Genomic DNA, 21548 nt, shown 5'->3' with positions numbered 1-21548 from the left:
TTGGCCAAAATGCATATAACGCGAGGGTAACGGGAAAGGCAGCATAACATAAAGTCAGCCATGTGTGCCAGAGTCCCAACAGGCAAGACTTTGCTGTACTCATCGGAGGATGACTCTTATTCTCCTCATCCTCTTCCTCCTCTTCGGCCCAGCAACCGTCTCCTGCTCCTCCTCCTCCTCCTCATCATCATCCAATTCGTGCTGAGAAGACGAACGTCTGGCTATCACCCTGTGTACTGTCTTCCCCCATTTCCACCTCTTCCACATGCAGCGCGTCCGCCTTCATTGTGAGCAGCGAACGTTTCAGTAGAAACAGAAGTGGGATGGTTACGCTGATAATAGCGGCATCGCCACTCACCATCTGTGTTGATTCCTAAAAGTTGCGTAAAAATTCACAGAGGTCAGACATCCATGCCCACTCATCTCTTCACCTAAGCAAATACGTTTTTAGAATGGCTTTCCCACTGCAGTGCTACACTGCTTCCAGCTACTGACTGATGGCTGACTGGTGCTGCAAGATGAGAATTCAGAGGTGGAAATGGAGGAGAAGGGGGGGTTGGAGGAAATCCTGATGGAAGTAGGACCCGATGACGCGTTCTGGCCAGCCAATCACTGTAATGCCAGCAACCAACATGGCTATGACATTACAGTGAGTGGCAGTACTTACCTGCACGTTTATTGGACAGCCAACAAACGTGTGGGGAGGAGACTCAAGCATCGACCTCGAGCACACACGGTATTTGGCCGAACATAGCGATGCAAAAGCTGAACTGGTGTTCGTCCGAGCATGCTCGATCAACACTAGTAGAAACCTCCTTTCCTCCAGATGCAGAGGATGTCCCTTCGTCACAGTCCTGGTGATAAATAGATGATGGGAGAGATCTCTGTACTGACCCCTGATATATTTATACATAGTTATTAGATCTCCCCTCAGTCGTCTTTTTTCTAAAGTGAATAACCCTAATTTTGATAATCTTTCTGGGTCCTGTAGTCCACCCAATCCAGTTATTACTTTAGTTGCCCCCCTCTGGACCCTCTCCAGCTCTGATATGTCTGCCTTGTTCACAGGATCCCAGAACTGTACACAGTACTCCATGTGTGGTCTGACTAGTGATTTGTAAAGAGGCAGAACTATGTTCTCATCACAGGCATCTATGCCCCTTTTGATGCAACTCATTACCTAATTGTCCTTGGCAGCTGCTGCCTGACACTGGTTTCTACAGTTAATTTTACAGAATAACCCTAATTTTATAATCTTTTTGACATTTTAGGGCCAGTTTTACTCTCTTTGGCAATGAATCTCGCTGTCTCTAGTTTGGCTGATTTTATTTGTCTTTTACATGTTCTATTTTTTTCCTAATAGTTTTTCAATACCTCCTCACAACATTCCTGTTTTAGTGATTTAAATGCTTTCTTTTTGTCTTTTATTGCTCCTTTTACATAGATAAAAATTAATAAGAAGTTATTGCTCTGCGAAATTAGGGAGTAATAAAAGTAAAACACCAAAAACGGAAAATCACCATTTCAGAAAGAGGTTGAATCATCATAAGTAGCATTTTTCTGTTTTGTCGAGCCTAACATTTAGCTGAATAATTACGCTCTGTCACTTCTCATTCCTTGAACTCCTTCTGTTCCTTCTGAACTCCTTCTGCCCTTTGGGGACATCGGTGAAATGTAAAGTAGTGCGAGGTTCTTGTAACATGTGTAGTTTTATTCCAGAACATTGTCCCGGCAGTGTTAATGTGATAAGCAAATGTTATCAAATTAGCAGGTTGCAGAGTGGAGCACAGCCGTACATCTGATTGCTATCTCTGCTTCCATGATAGGTGTCCTGACACTCCGCAAAGTCACTAAAGATGATACACAGCGCAACACAGAGGAGATTAGGGAGCGCTCAAAAATGTTTACAATTTAATTAATGTCTTCCTGGCCCACGTTAACACATCCGTCTCCCCGATGAATGCAAAGGGATTTTCCGTTAATCAAACAATAGACGAGAAAATATTTAACGAAAAACTGTATGAAGCAAGAGGTGGAATATGTCACTTGTGAAGGCATCTCCCAAGGGTTTCTAATTTTTCATCCTTTTGAATCTGTTCAAGAGCTTATTGACTTTGGAGGTTGCGGGTGTTAATTACTCAAAAATTCTTCTTTATTTGTAAGTTTTTTTTCTTAGAAAATGAGAGGAAGATGTTGTATTATAGAATTCAAGGAACATTCTTAGTGGTTGACATATATGGATGATGCACAAACACAGCTGCATTTCAAAGATACATTGAGTTGACTTGTGGACATGGCTAGATTACAGATCCATGAGGTCCGTATCCATAATATGGCACCCAAATAATTTTTGGGGTCTGTATTTCATCTGTGTGTTCCTCCGATTTTGCAAATTTGCATCTTCTCTAACTGCAGGCGATTTCCGGGGAAACCATCTGTAGGCATAATTTCCCCTGTGGCAACCACCCTCTCCATGTGATATCTGTATGCCCTATTGGGGCATATAGACAGGGTATCTTCCCCCATTGTCTTATAGGTGCAGGTCTCACCGTTAGGACCTGCACTTATATCAGAAACAGAGCCCCCCCAAGTCTGGTCACCACCAAGAGCTCTCCCCATAGAAGTGAATGGGAGCACACCAAGCATGACCGGCCACCACCGCCATTCACTTCTATGGGCCCGACGGAAATAGCCGATCCAGTGCTAGACTACTTGCGGTGGCCCCATAGTAAATGAATGGAAGACGGCTGCAATTACACAATGCGCTCTCCACCACTTTCGGGGCTCCGTTCTCGATATAGACAGACAATGAGGGCATATCCTAGCGATATACCCCCATTGTCTGAGATGAGACAACCTCTTTAAGCTACTGGTTGTTGAACAACATTGTCACAACCAGACAGCTGAGAAGCTCTGACAAAGGCCTTTCAGAACCTCCTCCTTGAGTTTCTGTGTTGTGGTATTCAGCTCCTCCTCTCGTCAGCCTCTCTCAGCTGTCATGTGTTGGACTAATTGCTTCCCTTTAAATTCTTCCCCAGAAGGCTTTTCTGGGCGGCTTATACTACTTCCTGGAGTGTGTGTGCACGCTGACTCTGTCCTCCTGTTTGCTTCAAAGCTAAGTGTTGTACCTTTATCTGTTATTATCTGTTTGCTGGATCCCAGGTGACCCTGACTCCCTCCGTATCCTGTGTAGGGAGCCGGTGGTCGTGTCCCCTCACTATTGTAGGGTGCTCAGGGCTTTATAGTCAAGGTTCGTGGATATGCAAACCTCCACCATTCGGATCTTTGCATAGGCTGAGCAGCCAGGGAAAGTGCCAGGTCTTCTGCAGGGGTCTCCCTTGGTTCCTTCGTTTTTGGATCCAGCGAGTCGTTTATACATGTTGCTTTGCCTTGTTTCCTGTACACCGTCCGTGACAAACATACTGCAAAGTTCTGACTTTCTGTAAAGGTGCCCACATGAAAGAGCAAAGATAGCCAAACCCACTGATTTTGGAAGGCCGGTATGCCTATTATCTGTGTACAATGGTGCATCAACTCTGTACCAACAGATGATGTTGGAAGAACGAAGGATCGGTCATGTTGAATTTCAACATGCTGTAATTTTGTTCGTACATGAGTATACAAAGAGATATATCCCATGAAAGAGAACCATCTCGTCAGTGCCACCTCTTGGTCAAGATCTGACTTTCCATCAGCTGTTTTGGGGTGCTTACCCATCGGAGGAGGCTCAGGCATGGTGCCGATTTTCCTTACAGAGACCAGTCCTGTATGCAGATTTATTGGCAATGCTCAAAGCACCCTCAGCTTACTCCTCTCTCACCATTAAAGGGGTTTTCTAGGTTCCAGCAGGTATTCCAAACCACCTTAAGTACCACAAAGTACACACCTGTAGGAGACAGTTTGCAATATGCTTACTGTTTCAAAATTGCGTGGATCGATCTAACAGTAATCTGATCATGTGATGCTCCTCTTCTGAAAATACAGCTTCAGATGATGTCACATCCTTTACCAAGGTTCCAGCCTGGGTTATGACCTGGTCATCACTTCTGCTGAGGATGGGGCAAGAATTACTCTGCTCCCTGGCCCATGTGCAAACTCCTAAATCCACCTCATCTGCTTATGTGCCAGGGAGAGGAATAGTTCTAGCTTGATTCCACAATGGAAGTGACATCCTATCTATAGACCAGGCCAGAAACCTGGTAAAGGACTTGACTTGCAGAAGATGGGCGTCAAGTCACCGAGAACTGGACCTTGTCACTTCAGAATGGTATGTACACAAACCTTCACCTACTGGTATGTTCTTTGTAGTTAATGTGGCTTTGGGGGAAATGGGCCCTGGAAAAACTCATTTCAGAAGATGTACTGAACCTAGCTTGCATGTGTATGGGGAACTTATCTCTTAATATAGACCCACTTGACTGGAGACAAGCGACTGAAGGACTCGCAGTCTATCATTTCTAAATGGAACTCTTTTCTTTAGTAATTCGACTATTTCTGGATTTTATTCTTTCATAAGTGACTCTGTAGCTCTTCTACTTTCAGTACAATTGAATTTTGTTCATTCTTTAACTCTGGTCCAAGAGAATGTTGAACGGCTCTACCTGGACAAAGCACGTTCATTGCAGGCAGGAGTTTTGCTTGGCACAGAGTTCAGCTCTTGGATGGATTTTGTGCACCTGCTGGAAATGTTCTTCTGCTGCTTTTACTGCTTTTTGTTAATTGACTTTTGGCTACAATACTAAAAGCAGACTATTGAAAATCAATCACCACGCAGGGTTTGAAAGCCCCCAAAAAATCAGATATTACAATACTGCAGAGTTAATAATCTAAAATTAACCTTTTAACTGCTAGTAGTACACCAATCATTACAGACAGGTCGATAGGTTTGTGTCTTGCAGCATAAATTACAGCATCTGATTCTTCTGTATACCTGGAAGCAGGTAGAAGCCAACAAGGCTAAAAGCACTTTCTTAAATTGGCTTTTAATTATGCATGAGACTATGAAGAATATTTTGGGAATTGCACATTGCAATTTGAGGTCTCTTATCATCCAAGGTTTTTATCTTGCTCATCTGTGGACTCACCTGGGACCTATGAAATGGATATGATGTCTAATTTAGGATACACCGTGTTTTGGCAAGAGTCTAAAAAAATATGCCCATTTGAAGGTATAATGTCTGTTGCAGTGACCAGGCTGCTGATGCTTGTGTGAATGTGGCTGAATGGGGGTAGTAGTTGTGGTACGGTTCTGACGCACCCTGTAGTGATGTGGAAGGGCAAACCTTTTCCTCCCTTTGGGGCACTCTCTGGTTTTGGGGTGATCCTTTTTGATGATTGTTGAGGTGCCCTTGGTGTTGAGGGTTTTGAGGTGCAAGGCAGGTTCCCTTTGTCAGTGCTGTGTAGCAGCAAACAATTCTTTATTGAAGATTCAAGCTCAAGAACATTAATCACAGATTCAGCATGCAATGGACTGTCAGATGATGTACACGTGCAATTTTCACAGATCTTACAGTTCTCACAGCTGCGGTTTCAGCTAACAGGCATAGTTTTCTCTCTGGAGCAATTTTCCTTACACTTCACTTCTCTAACTGGCATCCAGGCATGGGGTGTAATGCTTTATTTTAGGCAATGAAACCAATGAGGCAGTCCCTCTAAAGGCAAGCAAACTCTCTGCACTGTTTTGTGAACAGGTTGCTGTTCTTACAGTACACCTCCTCGAAATCCACATGTACAATGTGGCTATTTCTCATGCAGATGGCCAATCTGCTTCTTAAGTGTGCCCAGGCACCATAATAGACATGTGGCAATGGAGACTTTGTCCGACAGCAATTCTCCAATGAGCTTCTACTCTACACCTCCTCTTTCCATCTGACATGCTCCTAAAGAAAATCGCTCTGCCTATCTCTGCTGTTTAGCAGCTTCTAGTTGATTCATCTTCTCCTATCAACATCTAGACTGTTCTGCTGATACTAGACTAGACTAGACTGGCTCTTGTCTTCTCCTCCCTTAGGGAGATGATACAGCTCTACCTAGTGGTCGGTGGGCCGGCCTTAGGTGTTCAGGCGCCCTGTGCGAGCTAACCTTGTGGCGCCCCCCCCCCCCAAAAAAAAAAAAAACACTGCTTGTTGCTGGCATCATGGCATAGGCTGGCTGACTATCCAACCAAGTAGTTACCAGCCCTCACACCCCAAAGGCCGGTGTAATGTTATACTTCCCTAGTTCGTGAGATTTCCCTACCCTCGTCACTTCCGGTCGCACCGGACATGACGTGAGGAGGTGTGCAGCGCCGCGCAGGCGCACAACGACAGGTTAGGGAAATTTCACAGCAGAGTGCGCATGCGCCAGGAGCCTCGCCGGCGGTTAGGGTAGGGAAAAACTATGGGCCAATGCGCAGGCGCAGTGATCGGATGGATGTTCTCAGCTGAACACCGGCCGACACTGCGCATGCACCGGGAGCCTCACCAGCGGTTAGGGAAGGGAAAAATTACGTATGGGCCAGTGCTTTTTCCCTACCCTAACCGCTGGTGAGGCTCCCAGCGCATGCGCAGTGTCGGCCGGTGTCCAGCTGAGAAAATTTGTTTCCAATGTAGTATTAATAACTAAACAATTAAATAATAAACATATTGCATTGTCTACTTACCACCAGGACAATAAGATGATCTGGACTCTGGCTGCAGTCTGGCTCTGGGGACTCCATTGTCACTCTCCCCCCCCCTTCCCTTGTCACTCTCATTATCCCCCCTCTCCCTTGTCACTCTCATTATTCCCCCCCCTCTCCCTTGTCACTCTCATTATTTCCCCCCCCATCACTCTCATTATTCCCCCCCCCATCACTCTCATTATTCCCCCCCATCACTCTCATTATTCCCCCCCCATCACTCTCATTATTCCCCCCCCCATCACTCTCATTATTCCCCCCCCCATCACTCTCATTATTCCCCCCCCCATCACTCTCATTATTCCCCCCCATCACTCTCATTATTCCCCCCCATCACTCTCATTATTCCCCCCCCCCATCACTCTCATTATTCCCCCCCCATCATTCTCATTATTCCCCCCCATCACTCTCATTATTTCCCCCCCCATCACTCTCATTATTTCCCCCCCCATCACTCTCATTATTTCCCCCCCCATCACTCTCATTATTTCCCCCCCATCACTCTCATTATTTCCCCCCCCATCACTCTCATTATGTCCCCCCCCCCATCACTCTCATTATTTCCCCCCCATCACTCTCATTATTTCCCCCCCCCCCATCACTCTCATTATTTCCCCCCCCCATCACTCTCATTATTTCCCCCCCCATCACTCTCATCATTTCCCCCCCCCATCACTCTCATTATTTCCCCCCCATCACTCTCATTATTCCCCCCATCACTCTCATCATTTCCCCCCCATCACTCTCATTATTTCCCCCCCCCATCACTCTCTTATTTCCCCCCCCCCATCACTCTCATTATTTCCCCCCCCCCATCACTCTCATTATTTCCCCCCCCCCATCACTCTCATTATTTCCCCCCCCATCACTCTCATTATTTCCCCCCCCATCACTCTCATTATTTCCCCCCCATCACTCTCATCATTTCCCCCCCATCACTCTCATTATTTCCCCCCCATCACTCTCATTATTTCCCCCCCATCACTCTCATTATTTCCCCCTCCCCATCACTCTCATTATTTCCCCCCCCCATCACTCTCATTATTTCCCCCCCATCACTCTCATTATTTCCCCCCCATCACTCTCATTATTTCCCCCCCCATCACTCTCATTATTTCCCCCCCCATCACTCTCATCATTTCCCCCCCCCATCACTCTCATCATTTCCCCCCCATCACTCTCATTATTTCCCCCCCATCACTCTCATCATTTCCCCCCCATCACTCTCATTATTTCCCCCCCATCACTCTCATTATTTCCCCCCCCCCATCACTCTCATTATTTCCCCCCCCCCATCACTCTCATTATTTCCCCCCCCATCACTCTCATTATTTCCCCCCCCCATCACTCTCATTATTTCCCCCCCCCATCACTCTCATTATTTCCCCCCCCCATCACTCTCATTATTTCCCCCCCCCATCACTCTCATTATTTCCCCCCCCCCATCACTCTCATTATTCCCCCCCCCCCATCACTCTCATTATTTCCCCCCCCCCCATCACTCTCATTATTTCCCCCCCCCCATCACTCTCATTATTTCCCCCCCCCCCCATCACTCTCATTATTTCCCCCCCCCATCACTCTCATTATTTCCCCCCCCATCACTCTCATTATTTCCCCCCCCATCACTCTCATTATTCCCCCCCCCCCCCATCACTCTCATTATTTCCCCCCCCATCACTCTCATTATTCCCCCCCCCCATCACTCTCATTATTCCCCCCCCCCCATCACTCTCATTATTTCCCCCCCCCCATCACTCTCATTATTTCCCCCCCCATCACTCTCATTATTTCCCCCCCATCACTCTCATTATTTCCCCCCCCCATCACTCTCATTATTTCCCCCCCTCCCCCCCATCACTCTCATTATTTCCCCCCCCCATCACTCTCATTATTTCCTCCCCCCTTGTCACTCTCTTTCTTTCCTCCCCCCTCCCCCCTTGTCACTCTCTTTCTTTCCTCCCCCCTCCCCCCTTGTCACTCTCTTTCTACTCCCACCTCCACCTCTAGTGTAGCGTGGCCGAGCTCTGTTCGATCCGCGGTACAGGAGCATTTGTTTCCTGTACCCGGCCGGACTGACAGGAAGTGCACACTAAGTGAGCACTTCCTGTCAGTCCGGCCGGTTACAGGAAACAAAAGCTCCTGTACCGCGGACCTAACAGAGCTCGGCCACGCTACATTAACAGGCGCAGGCAGGATTCTTTAGAGCGGCAAACGCTCAGCCTCAGCCACTCAGGCGGCGCAGAATGAGGGGCGCCGCCAGCCGCCCCCATCTTATATAAGCAACTTTTTTTTTTAAGCCGCAACGGGCGCCGGGCACCCCCTGCTGAATGCAGGAGGGGGGGGGGGCCCGCCCCGTGGGAAAACATAAGTGCCGCCTCGCCTGCCCATATTACATTGCGGGCTGTCGGCCGCCAGGCGCCCCTGTTGCTATGGCGCCCTGTGCGGCCGCACAGCCCGCACACCCCAAAGGCCGGCCCTGGGTGGATACGGCTTGTTATCTCAAATCAGCAATTGCAGTAAATCTCACTTTTGGCCTTTAGCAGCCTGAATACAGGAAAGACACATCTAAACCCTTTTTCAGTGGAATACTGCTCTGCAGTGGGATGATGCACTGTACCTTTTTGACATTCAAAGGGTCTCTGTCAGGTCTCTTATTGGAGGCAGTAAAGGATGGATGGAGATACGCTGACCTTGGAGATATATAGTTTTCTATGATTTCAATAAGTATTTTTATATAAATGCTGCCTCAACTTGTCAAGAAAGCCATTGAGTCCTGCTTCCTTCACCCACTGTCAATCAGTGTGTGGGCGGGGTTATAAGGGCTCACAGGCTTTTCTGACAAGTCCTGGCAGTATTTAAACATGTTTGTTATTAGTGGACTTTGATCCAAATTTCAGGTTAAATTCAAATCACTGCAAAGCAATTTCTTCAGCTTTTTTATTACCTGAAATTGGGTAAAAAAAACAAAAAAACATACTTACCTCTTGCTTAAAGATCTCGCACAAAATCCCGTGCACGGTGATGTATGATGTCAACACACCGGGCGACGTCATCACGGGCCACACGAGATTTTGCATAAGATCTTCAAGCTAGATGGCGGTGGCCGGCCCATCTTGAGCAAATGGATGAGGTATGATCTTGTTTTAATTTTGCAATCTATCAGGCTACATTCACACTAGCGTTGTTTAAATCCGGCGTTCAATTCCGACACCGGAACTGCACGCCGGATCTGGAAAAACACGTGAAAACGGATTACTTTTGAATCCTGATCAGGATTTTGATCACAATGAAAAAATACATTGGAAAAAACGGATCCGCCATTTACGGACTTTAACTTTTTTTTCAAATTTTTCGGGTTTAACATGCAAAAGCCGGATCCGGTTTGACTGAACACACGGCGTTAATGCAAGTCAATGAGAAAAAGACCGGATCCGGCGTTCAGTCAAAGTGTTCAGGATTTTTGTCCGGAGGTAAAAATACAACATGCTACGGTTTTCTGAAAAGCCTGATCAGTCAAATAGACTAAACTGAAGACATCCTGATGCATCCTGAACGGATTACTCTCCATTCAGAATGCATAGGGATAAAACTGATCAGTTCTTTTCCAGATTTGAGCCCCTAGGACGGAACTCAGCGCCGGAACAGAAAAACGCTAGTGTGAAAGTACCCTTATTTATATCAGATGCCGCAATCCGCTATGAATGCGGCAACTGAGGTGTTCAATGATGGGAGACAGCGCAATAGCCACTCCCTGTCATTGCACCCACTAATTACAAAGAAATGTGCTTTGTGACAAAGTTAGTAACAGTCAAGCGGCTGTGCTATGCTGATTCACTTGTTTGGGAGGGGTGCAGCTCATTTAGTCGTTTCTGTAGACCTAACAACCTGTATGGGTGAAATAAAAATGTGGCAATTTTCCTTTAATAGCTAAAATGTAGGAAACAAAAAAGATTCTGTTTTATCGGCTGGCAAAATATTTGAAAAAGGACCTATCAGCAGGATCAACCCTATTAAAATAGACATACTGCTTCATAGTGTTGATCCTGCTGATTTACATTGTACCTTTATGGTCCAAATCAGTTGCACTTTTCTTCCATTAGCTTAATTTTAATCAAATTGCTAATTGGGGCTTCAGTGCACTGCGGGACAGGTCATAGCCCCTTAGTGAACCTCAACGTCCTCACTTTCCCATATTAGACATGCTTCCCTTCCCTTGACGGACAAGACCAGGCATCGCCCTCATTTTGTTCATTGCTGGCCCTGCAATCTAGCACATGCACTGTAGATTCTATAATCGGCACATGCACAGTGCATCTCCTTTGGGTTTCCTCACTGTGGAGATGATCTCGGCAGCAGGGAAACCCAAAGGAGATGTACTGCGCCTGCGATGAAGAGGCAACTGTCTAATCGACGCATGCGCAGTACATCATGCTGGTGCCCATTTACAACAAAAATTGCCAAAAAGTTTGATATTTCAGGTGTTCTCATCTCTGTAGATGGCAACTGAGTGAATTGAGCTGCAGCAGGTACCGCAACGCAACAAGTCTTCGCTTAATGAGTCTCGCATAGAGAAGGAAGATAGCAGACGCCATCCTGACCTCTGGAGGTAGAAAATCCTTCTCTGCAGGCAGGTGGAAGAAGCTTTTGGAAAACAGCAAATTGTCCCAGAGTGGTTAAGTCCGGGCCTTTGATAAAAGAAACCACTATTAACGAGCTGGCAGAGGCACAAACAGCAACCTACATACTTTAGACAATCAGTGGTTTCCACCACAAAAGCTGGGAGGATTTGGGAATGAGGCTTTCAAGCTGTGCTATATTTTTTATTCTTCCTAGTTGCTAGCTCAATGGGGCAGTCATGAAAAGTGTCTTTCTCTTGGCAAACACAGTTTTTTTTTCATTTTACTTGCTCTTTTATTATTACGTGCTCATAATATTTTATTCTTCTGTCTCGAATACCGCTGTGTTCGTTAAACGAGGCATCATTTTTGCCTTTTCCTAAGAGGTGATCTGCAAAAACAGAGCTTGCCGACATTGTTGGGAGATGTCTGTGATGCATTTTGTGCCACGTTTTAGCTGGTCTTTGCCGATGAACCGTTTCTGCACCTGAACCTTTCACTGTAGCTAACACAATTGATGATGGGCAGGGGTTGACTTTGCTTGACCCGAAGGATGGCAGAGCTTTGTGTCCTTGTCTTTGAGCATGGGATAAAACATAACCTCTAAGCCCGATGTAGATGTCTAAGAACTTTGGCAAGGAAGAGGACGATGGCAAGCTGTGTCAGTAGCTTCAGGTATCGTCACACGGATGTTAACGTGTCAAGGCTGCCGTGCTTTACACCGTGCCAACATCTCGTGCTATGGTCTTTATAATGAAGACGCCGCTCTTCTGATCATACACTGATACTAGACAAAGGATAGGCTGTATTAGGTTTTGTACTATGAACAATGGATGCTTTCTCTTTTATAATGCAGAGCTGAGGTTGCCCTTTGGCAAAGTTGACAGTTTTATATACAGAGTTAAACCTAAAGGGACCGAATCCTGTCCCATTGAACATATGCAGCAAGCCCAGGCCCGAACGTGCCCCAGGTTTTTAGGAATGCTGAGTGGTAATACGGACTTATTAGTTTTGTGTGTGTCCCGGTGCTTCTACCTAGATACCGTCATTCCCCAGCAATAAAGGGGGGGAGTCATAGTTGGTGGAGAATAAGTCCAGACTTTATAAAGCTCAACAGCTTTACTTGAATAAACTTGCATCCAGAAAATATTTGTTCAGTTATTTCACAGTTCTGGTGTCTTTGAGTGGGGTGCCTTTGGCTGTTGACCCCCTCGTAATACTCTGTCTGTAAACTGTATGGAGTCAAGGTGCTCTATGAGCTGTTGCAGGGGGGTGGGGGGTTCTCCTCACTGCGCAATTTCTTGTGTCTTTCCATCTCCACTGTTGACTGTAGACTCCCTATACAGCTCCCTGCAACCTCTCGCTTGGTAGGAAACAGGACTAGTCCACTTCTGCCCAAAAGGGGGGAAATGGAATGGTAAGTTGCATTCTATCAAAAGATCTGTCTCTGCCAGATACACTGCCACCTGCTGGTGAACCCGCATACACATAACAACATAACATTTTTATAGCAATACTAAGACACAATTTGTTAGCCATTAGAGACAGTAGCGAGGAGGTCCTAATGGCAGAGCTGTGGCCTCCTCAAACAGTGGCAGGAGTGCCAGAAATCGGACACCCACTGATCACATACTGATGACCTATCCTGAGGATAGTAGACAAAAGTGTTTGTAGAGCAGCACCCATGGACATAAATGGCCACATGGGTAATGCAACAGCGGAGCCACGACCGCAGATCCTCAGCAGTCGACCGTATAGTAAATGAAGAGAGGTAGCGGCCGCATCTCCAGTGAATCCTTTATTGGACGGACTTTACAGAAAGTGTGCCATAAAATCAAGCAGCAACGTTTCGGCTGTATCCCAGCCTTTGTCAAGCTTGATTTTATGACACACTTTCTGGAAAGTCTGTCCAATAAAGGATTCACTGGAGATGCTACCGCTACCTCTTTTCATTTGCTATCCTGAGGATAGGTAATCAATATGTAAATCCTAGAGAATCGCTTGAACTAGTACTATGGCTCCTTTATTATGAGGCTCATGGGGGTCTAAGAGGTGGAGTCCCCAAAGGCATACTGTATGCCACAGAGTGGACAAACACAGTAGAAATTCCCAGTCAAGAATAGTGTATGGGCCCCTTCTTTCAGTTTCCTGCATGCAGTCTAATAGAAGTGGGAAGCTGTTTTTAGGTGACAGTGGGCTCCCTTACCCACTAAGCCACATTGCAACTGCACAGGTTACACCAACAGAAAGCCTCTTCAAATCTAAGGACAAAGTAACTTGTCAATGCAAAATGATGCTTTCCTGCCTCTTACTTCCATATTCATTTTCTTTTGCAATATACCTCCAAAACCGGCAGTGGTGAAAGCCAAGCCTTTCCCAGAGTATATAGGATAAAAATAAATTCTGATCATGTCAAGAGGTGATGGAATTTCTATACGTTACATTTGACCCTGAATATAAATTTCCTATTGGCAGTCAACCTTCTAGAGAACAAGCAAATGTCAGCATTTTGGAAGCTGAGTAGTTAATGTGATATTCTTCTAAAAGACTGCATAGAGCTGAATGGCAGTACGTAGTCTAAGGCCATAACTCAAAGACTATACTTCATTATTATGTTGCGAGTGTTAGGACATCAATAACGGAATATCCAATCAAGGTCACCACAATGTTTCCACCATATTGTTTCCATTGCTTCAAAATACATGCTCTTCTTTATACCTGTTAGGCCTCTTTCACACGGGCGTCATGGATTTGGGCCGAATAAGATGCGGGTGCGTCGCAGGAAAATGAAAAAAATCGGCATGTTTTGTACCCAAACCCCAACTTTTTTACAAAAGTTCGGGTTTGGGTTAGGTGTTGTGTAGATTGTATTATTTTCCCTTATAACATGGTTATAAGGGAAAATAATAGCATTCTTAATACAGAATGCATAGTACAATAGGGCTGGAGGGGTTAAAAGAAAATAATTAAACTCACCTTAATCCACTTGTTTGCGCAGACCGGCTTCTCTTCTTTCTTCTTCTTTGCTGTGCAGAAGGAAAAGGATCTGTGGTGATGTCACTGCATTCATCACATGGTCCGTCACATGCTCCAGCACCATGTTGATGGATCATGTGATGGACCATGTGACGAGCGCAGTGATGTCATCAAAGGTCCTTTACTCAGGTCCTGAAGAAAGAAGAGAAGCCGGGCTGCGCAAACAATTGGATTAAGGTGAGTTAAATTATTTTAATTTTTATTTTTTAACCCCTCCAGCCCTATTGTACTATGCATTCTGTATTAAGAATGCAATTATTTTCCCTTATAACCATGTTATAAGGTAAAATAATAATGATCGGGTTCCCATCCCGATCATCTCTTAGCAGCCATGCGTGAAAATCGCACCGCATCTGCACTTGCTTGCGGATGCTTGAGATTTTTACGCAGCCCCATTCACTTCTATGGGGCATACGTTGCGTGAAAAACGCACAAAATAGAGCATGCTGCGATTTTCACGCAACACACAAGTAATGCGTGAAAATCACCGCTCGTGTGCACAGCCCCATAGAAATGAATGGGTTCGGATTCAGTGCGGGTGCAATGCGCTCAGCTTACGCATTTCACCCACGCGGAAAACTGCCCGTGTGAAAGAGACCTTAGGGTCCTGTACACACAGCCATAGCTTCCGGGGCAGCTCCAAATCCCTTGCATAGTAATATAGTAGCATTGTTTGTAAAGCTGAAAAAATAAATAAATTAACTTATGATTAGTGTTAGGCGAGCACGCACGCTGAATACCGTGTGTGCTCAGTGTATTTAAATCTAATCGCGTGTGTCAGTGTATTTAAATTTAATTTAGCCTCTCTTTTATGAAAAGTTTCTGGTAGGATTCGTACTCACAACCTTCTACATTACAGCCAAGAATCTTAACCACTACACTATAGAACTGCATGGCACGTTACTTGAAAAAATTATATATGAGACTTCTGCTGTATAGGAATACTTACTACTAGTAAGTATTCCTATACAGCAGAAGTCTCATTTTATTTTTATTTTTTTAAGTAACTGGCCATGCAGCTCTATAGTGTAGTGGTTAAGATTCTTGGCTGTAATGTAGAAGGTTGTGAGTTTGAATCCAACCAGAAACTTTTCAGAAATAGAGGTTAAATTAGATTTAAATACCCTGGGTGTCCCCAAGCGCTGACTCCATATATGGACATAACTATATATGGAGTCAGAGCAGGGACTCCTAAGCCAAATTAGAGTCCCGACATCCTCCCCTCTTCAGAGCAGGGGGTGCCTGGTTTAATGCTCGGGTTATCCCATTGACTTCCATTGTGCAGCACCCGAGCATCGGGAAGTTTTCTACTCGAGCACTTTGGTGCTCGACCAACACTACTTATGATATACCCGTCCTGTTGGCAATGTTGATCTTACAGAAATGCAAAAGCTTCATGAGGTAGAAGTCAGCGTTCCTTCTTTTAGGGAAAGATTTTCTGCTCCAAATCAGAATAACTCCCTGGATCCATGACCCTTCTGTAGAAGCCTGGTAACTACAACCTGTAATATTATTACACTCCAGGAATCCAGACCCATTTTTTTAGTGAGTTCCATGCGCTTATAGTAAAGAATGCTCTTCTATGTTTGTGTACAAACCTTCTTTCCTCTAGACGCAGAGGATGTCCCCTCGTCACAGTCCTGAGTAAAAATAGATGATGGGAGTGATCTCTGTACTGACCCCTGATATTTTTATACATAGTTATTAGATTTCTCCTCAGTCATCTTTTTATATACTGTATAACCATAATTTTGATAATCTTTCTGGGACCTGTAGTCCACCCATTCCAGTTATTACTTTAGTTGCCCTTCTCTGAACCTTCTCCAGCTCTGCTATGTCTGACTTGTTCACAGGATCCCAGAACTGTACACAGTCCTCCATGTGTGGTCTGACTAGTGATTTGTGAAGTGGCAGGACTATGTTCTCATCACAGGCATCTATGTCCCTTTTGACGCACCTCATAATCTTATTTGCCTTGGCAGCAGCTGCCTGACACTGGTTTCTACAGTTGAGTTTGCTGTTCACTAAAATTCCTAAGTCTCTTTCCATGTCAGTGTTATCCAGGGTTTTAACCTTTAAGTATGTACGGGTGACTTGCATTATTCCTTCCCATGTGCATAACCTTACATTTGTCAGTGTTAAACCTCATCTGCCACTTCTCTGCTCAGGCCTCCAATATATCCAGATCTTTCTATAGCAGTGTACTGGCCTCTGTAGTAATATATATATATATATCTATATATAAAAATGGAAAAATGTGGCAGCACCAAAACATAACAGTATAGCGGGTGCTATGTCCAGGGTTATCACTGCTTACCCAACATTTGTATGTAGAAATGGACAGCACATCCAGTAGAGAAATGTATTCAAAAATTTTTATTCAGCCACAGTGGCACAAGAAGCGACGTTTCGGCTCAAAATCCTGAGCCTTTCTCATGCTTGAGAAAGGCTCAGGATTTTGAGCCGAAACGTCGCTTCTTGTGCCACTGTGGCTGAATAAAAATTTTTGAATACATTTCTCTACTGGATGTGCTGTCCATTTCTACATATATATATATATATATATATATATCTATATATAGATATATCTATATATACACAATGCACTGCCCCCTATATATATATATATATATATATAACTTGCCACCCCCAGGTCCGATCGTGTCCCAGGTCTATAGAAATGCCGAGTGGTGTGGTGTGGCCTTAATAGTCTCTGTGTGTGTCACGGTGCTTTAACTTGAATACCATCGATTCCCAGGATTTGGCTCTGAAGCAATAAAGGGGAGAATAATGGTGGAGGTGGAGACTAAGTCAAGTCCAGACTTTATAACGTTCAACAGCTTTACTTGAATACACTTGCATCCAGAGAATATTCAGGCTTTTTCTTGGTTCCAGCAGGCTTTGGCATAAACTGGCAGGCAAACTTGAGTACTCTGCTTTTTCTCTTTGCTGTGCTAAGCTCGGCTTTAGTCTGACAGCTGGGCTTTAGGACTGTACCCCCTGCAATATTCTGTCTGTAAATCGATAAGGAGTCATGGTGCTCTATGAGCTGCTTCCCTCTAGAGGGACTCCTGCTGCAGTAAGGGGGCTTCCCCTCGCTGCTACATCTTCACACATCTGCATCCAACGCTAGCTTAGAACAACTGAAGTAACACTTCCTGCAGCCCTCCCTTGGTAGGAAACGGGACGGGCCCACTTCTTACCAAAAGGGGGAGAATGGAATAGTAAGTTCCATTCCATCTAAAGATATCTCTCTCACTCTGCCCACACCGCTATCTGCTGGGAAAGGAAACATTACATGAAATACAACATATAACAGTTACATAGCAATAATGTCCTATGTAGTACATATATATATATATTATATATATATATTGTAGGAAGGTGCAAGGGTCCGTCATTTACGGAAGGTATGTGTCACCGAGATTCCTGGCCTCGGTGAGGTAAGAGCCGGTAATTTAATGTGTCAGCAGCAGCTAGTGCTGGCTGACATGGTTTTGCTATTTAGTATGGCTGTAAATCCGATCCAGGCTGGCTCTTACTGGGAGCAGCCAAAGTGCAGGGTGGGTGGCTTCTCCCCACGTTCCAGGCCGGGTCTTGGTTTGGGCTATAAAACACAGGCAGCACTGTCAGGTGGGAGGAATTTACTCCTCTCTGACAGTGAAGATCTGTCAGTCTCTGTATTGGGACCTGGGAGTTTGGGCCTGGGTAAAGGCCTGCTACCGTGTTGGCATGAGAGCAGGTGGTTTCTTCTATGTCCAAGGACTTCTGCATTGCTGCATGGTGTGAACAAACACCAGACTCAAGGTGACTGTTTTCCTTGAAAACTGAATTTTTGTTTTGCTTATCCTTATGTGTGAATAAACACTGAACTGTTTAAGTTAAAGACGTTGTCGTTGCCTCTATACTGCCTCCGCAAGCCTGTCTACCAGAGCAAATCCCCACAATATATTCAGTATACCGTTGACTATAGTATATATATGTACAGTATACTGTCCTCTATAGTGTGTGTGTATATATATATATAGTATATGCAGTCGTCAGGCGGAGTACAGCAAGGGGTCCCTTAAAGTAAATGTGTTTGTGATGCCAGTTGCAATGAAGCAACAATGGGACAGAGTCCCTTAGAGACATGATGTTGGTGGTATCCAGGTGTAGGAATGCCAGAGTGGTGTAGGGTGGCCTACAATGTCCCTTAAAGTTTTGTGCACGTGTCACAGTGCTCCTACCTGCATACGCTGGACCCCAGGCGTGACCTTCCGAAAGCAGAAAAATGGGTAGTAGTAGTAAGGGATTAAAAAACGATTGAGTCCAGACCTTGTGATGAAGTTCAATAACAGCTTTACTTGAATAAACATTTCTCCAACAGTTTCAGGCTTTGTCTTGGTTCCCAGCAGGCTTTAGCATTAACTCTTGCAGGCAAACAAACTCAACTCTGCTACATCAGTTGCTCTCTGGCTCTGCTGTGCTGACAGGCTGACTGAATAACTTTGCTTTAGCTGTCTGCTGCAACTTCTCTCTTTGTAGTCTGACTCTAGCTTAATCCAGGGAACTTTTCCATCTGGCTTTAGAGGCTCCAAGCTGTGGCCTCCACATCTATCAGAGCTGAAGGTGTTCTGACTGGTTTAGGCAAGGCATGTCAAGCAGGGACATGCACCCACTGCACACCCTCCCTTGGCAGGGGGCAAACTGCAACTGACTCCAACTAACTAGTCTCCTCCCCTTCTTAGAGAGAGGGTTAGAATGGAAAGAAGGGTTCCATTCTCTTTAACTGTAGCTCTGCCATGCTTGCTGCCACCTACTGGTGAACCAGGTAAATTACATGAGCAAGAACAGTTACAAGAAATAAATATGCACAGTGTACAGGACCTAAAATGAATGCATAAGATGACACTATATTAGCCCATAGGAGACACTAGCGGGGTGCAGAAGTGGTAATGCCACTCTGAGGCGTTACATATACTGTCCTCTGTAGTATATATACTGTATACTGTCCTCTTTCTTGTTAATTGCTTTGCACAGTTTAGTATTGTAAGCAAAATTTTATATTTTCCTGTGCAGCCCCTCTATAAAATCATAAATAAATGTATATGGCCCAATATTAATTCTGTGGTACTCCACTAGTGATGGTGACTCCTCCAGTACTGACCCCTGTGGTACCTCACTAGTAATAGAGGCCTCATAGTACTGACCCTTGTGGTACCCCACTAGTAATGGTCCCTCCTCCAGTACTGACCCCTGTGGTACCCCACTAGTAACGGTGATCTAATCTGAGCATGTACCCTAAATAGTCACCATTAGTGTTGATCACGAATATTCGAATTGTGAATTTTAATTGCGAATATCGGCACTTCGAGAATTCGTGAATATTTAGAATATCGCTAAATATATTCGTAATTGCGAATATTAGATTTTTTTGAAAAATACCAGTCCATGTGAAAATTTGTATGCGAATTTTATGCGAATTTTCGCAATCAAGAAAATAATGCCTGGAGATCACAAATTCTCAAATTCTCGAATATATGGCAAATATTCGCCCAAATATTAGCGAAATATCGCAAATACGAATATTGCCCCTGCCGCTCATTACTAGTCACCATCAGTTTTTTATCACTTACCCACTTAGGGTACTTTCACACTAGCGTTTGGCGCATGCGCAGACCGGTAAAAATGTGAAAAAAGATACAAGACAGATCCGTCTGTCCGCATGACAAGCAGAGAGACGGATCCGTTCTTGCAATGCATTTATGAGACGGATCCGCATCCGGATGCGTCTTACAAATGCTTTCAGTCACATCCAGATCGGCGGATCCGGCGTGTAGTTCCGATGGAACTGCCCGCCGGATCACACTGCCGCAAGTGTGAAAATAGCCTTACACAAATTTTCCCCCAGTCCAAGCAATCTCATACACTCTGGTAGGGTAGATCCTGTTCATTAAAATGATACTTGTCTTATGAATATTGGTTATGGCATTTCCAGGAATAAATATTTGTATCCTTTATGCAAATGAGTACTTTCCTGCACGAGGGATGTGGCCTATCCTCCCAGTGCACGTCAGCTCCTCAGTTCTTTAGTGCTGACTAGCGGCAGGGCCAATATTCGAATTCTCGATATTTTGCAAATATTTGGTAGAATATTCATCATATATTTGTGAATTTGTGAATTCGCTATTATTTTCTTGATTGCGAAAATCGGCAATGTAATATTCGCGTAAAGAGTGCACAATACAGGCGTGGGTCACTGTTGCTACATTTTCCAAGCTGCTAGAAGTCTCCTGAGACTGGAGAAAATGGTTGGCGCGTCAGAACATTAAAAATGGCTTTTTATGCAGATAAAGCGCTCCAATATATTTGCGATTGCGCTAATCGGCAATTAATGATGCGCATATTTTGGCGCAATACGTGAAACTTCACATTTTAGCAGGTCTGACTACATATTAGTGATTGGTGCACTAAGTATTGTTGTGACATCACAGCACTATGTCTGTAGTATGTATGTATGGACAGCAGAACCTATCAGCTACACTATATCAGGATATAACCTACACTGACTATCTCCCACTAACTATCTGTATTATATATATATAAACTATCTCATGTAATAAGTGGAAAGCACAAAGCACAGCAATGTCACTGCTCTCTCTCTCTCACAATTTAAAAAAACTGTAGAAAATGGCTGCTGGGGAGGTTCTTATATAGTAAGGGGTAGGCAACTTTCCTATTGCTTGCTAGGGATGTTGCTAACCTCAAACAAAGACATTGCAGCCTTCTCATTGGCCCACAAGCAAGAAGCCGGGATGTATCATGGGCTCAGATGAAAAAAAAATCTAGAATATTCGAAAATACGAATATATAATCATTATATTCTAAATATTCGCGAATTCTCGAAGTGCCGATATTCGCGATTAATATTCGCTATTCAAATATTCGCGCCCAACAATAGTGCTGACCTTGTCCCTTGGTGAACTGAAGCCATTATTCACATAAAGAATGGAAGCCTTTTTGGGGGGGGGAACGCCACAACCAATTTTCCCAAATAGGCATCATTGTAATCAGCATGATTAACCCTTCCAGGCAGTATGCCTGGTTTATTGGGGTTGATCCTGTTGACAGATGCTTTTTAAATGTCTGTCTGCCTCCACCAACCACTAGGGGGAGTTAGGAGCTTACTGCATGTTCAATAAGTTCAATGCATACGTAGTATACAGTAGGCTCCCTCTAGTGGTGGCTGCAGA

The sequence above is a fragment of the Bufo gargarizans genome, chromosome 8 (genome assembly GCF_014858855.1).
Source record: "Bufo gargarizans isolate SCDJY-AF-19 chromosome 8, ASM1485885v1, whole genome shotgun sequence".
NCBI classification, from domain to species: Eukaryota; Metazoa; Chordata; class Amphibia; order Anura; family Bufonidae; genus Bufo; species Bufo gargarizans.
The sequence above is the reverse complement of the archived record's forward strand: the minus strand, read 5'-3'. Positions refer to the sequence as shown.